The sequence below is a fragment of the Oryx dammah genome, unplaced genomic scaffold (assembly GCF_014754425.2).
Source record: "Oryx dammah isolate SB20612 unplaced genomic scaffold, SCBI_Odam_1.1 HiC_scaffold_2425, whole genome shotgun sequence".
Classification (NCBI taxonomy): domain Eukaryota; kingdom Metazoa; phylum Chordata; class Mammalia; order Artiodactyla; family Bovidae; genus Oryx; species Oryx dammah.
In genome coordinates, this window is record NW_024072503.1 from 1 (window position 1) to 2067 (window position 2067).

The window sequence follows — 2067 nt, forward strand, 5'->3', positions numbered from 1 at the left end:
CGCTGACCACTATACTAAGTAGCTTCAAGTGGTAATTCTGTATGCAGCAGGAAAATATTACAACCAATAAGGGAAAGTATTCTCCTTTATCTCTTACCCAGTAAACCCACACCACAGAGAGTCCATGAGGAGTTGCCTTGTATACACAGGCGGATTACCACAGCAAAGAAACTGGACATGACTTCAGACCCTAGAGCCACATACTTCCATATCAAATTTAAAAGGAAAAATTATACAAACTAAGGAGAAGGCAAGGTCTGGAAGAGTCTACACTCCCAGACTAGATAGACCAGTACAGTGCTCGCTTCAGCAGCACATATACTAAAATTGGAACGATACAGAGAAGATTAGCACGGCCCCTGTGCAAGGATGACACACAAATTCGTGAAGCATTCCATATTTTTGACACGATGCTCAACATCACTCATTATCAGAGAAATGCAAATCAAGACCACTATGATGTACCATTTCACACCAGTCAGAATGGCTGTGATCCAAAAGTCTACAAGCAATAAATGCTGGAGAGGGTATGAAGAAAAGGGAACCCTCTTACACTCTTGGTGGGAATGGAAACCAGTACAGCCACTATGGAGAACAGTGCAGAGATTACTTTAAAAACTGGAAATTGAACTGCCTTATGACCCAGCAATCCCACTGCTGGGCATACACACCGAGGAAACCAGAACTGAAAGAGACACGTGTACCCCAATGTTCATTGCAGCACTGTTTATAATAGCCAGGACATGGAAGCAACCTAGATGTCCATCAGCAGATGAATGGATGAGTGTGGTGATACATATACACAATGGAGTATTACTCAGTCATTAAAAAGAATTCATTTGAATCAGTTCTAATGAGGTGGATGAACCTGGAGTTGATTATACAGAGTGAAGTCAGCCAGAAAAAAAAACACCAATACACTATAGTAACACATATATATTTAATTTAGAATGATGATAATGATAACCCTGTATGCGAGACAGCAAAAGAGACACAGATGTGTAGAACAGACTTTGACTCTGGGGGAGAGGGAGAGGGTGGGATGATTTGGGAGAATGGCATTGAAACACGTATACTATCATGTCAGAAATGAATCACCAGTCTAAGTTTGATACAGGATACAGGATGCTTGGGGCTGGTGCACTGGGATGACCCAGAGAGATGATATGGGGAGGGAGGTGGGAGGGGGATTCAGGATTGGGAACTCATGTACACCCATGGCAGATTCATGTCAATGTATGGCAAAACCAATACAGTATTGTAAAGTAAAATAAAAAAATAAATTAATTAAAAAAAAAAAAAGACCAGTACAAGAGTGGAAAACTATGAGATACGGGGATCTTATATCCTAAGACCTTGAGATGGGACTATTCGGTCCACCCAGAGATGCCAAGCTAAGAGCCTGAAAGATTCACATGTATTCCCTTTGATGGACTGCTGTCCTTACAGTTTTCCCAAGTAACAGGCACAGAAGATCCAATCCACCAGCTTATTCCACATACCCTGACATGTATGGCAGCAAAAGGAGAACAGCAGAAACGGCTGAGAGATCTCAAGAGGCAGACAGGGACTAAGACAGTTCATTACAGGTTCTGAGGTGCCAGATAAAACTAAAGAGCAGCCAGTACTTTCCCATTTTCCAATTCTATCTTCCAAATATGACAACTGTGATGAAAGCAGCACCGGATCAGGGGTTAGACGCTTGGGGCATCAGCTCTGATCTATATGGACTAAGAATTGAGTAGCCAATAGATCCAAGCCCACAAAGAGAGAAGAGGGTGCAAGGCAGCCCACCTCATGCTCCTCACACTCAAGAACAACCAGCTCACAGCAGGGAGATGGCAAGTGTTGTGGATACAAACCTTGCCTTTGTGTCTGATGGAGCTGCAGCACCACTGGCGGGTGAAAGAATACACAATACATGTTGAAGGACAGGCTGAGGACTCGGGGAAAGGTTAAGCTTCCTCTGGGACTGTAATAAACAAACTTCTCTTTGGCCAAAGAGCTGAGAGAGTCAATTCTGAGGTAGGTTGAGAAGTCCGGGGTACCCGAAGAGGAGAAAGGGGT

General features: G+C 43.3%; 1 non-coding gene across 1 annotated transcript; it reads left to right on the plus strand.

Annotated features, from left to right (window-relative positions):
• The first annotated feature begins 297 nt into the window (after positions 1-297).
• LOC120859702 lies at positions 298-404 on the plus strand. The gene has a single exon (XR_005720134.1). It is a non-coding gene; the product is annotated as a U6 spliceosomal RNA (small nuclear RNA).
• Positions 405-2067: the final 1663 nt, after the last annotated feature.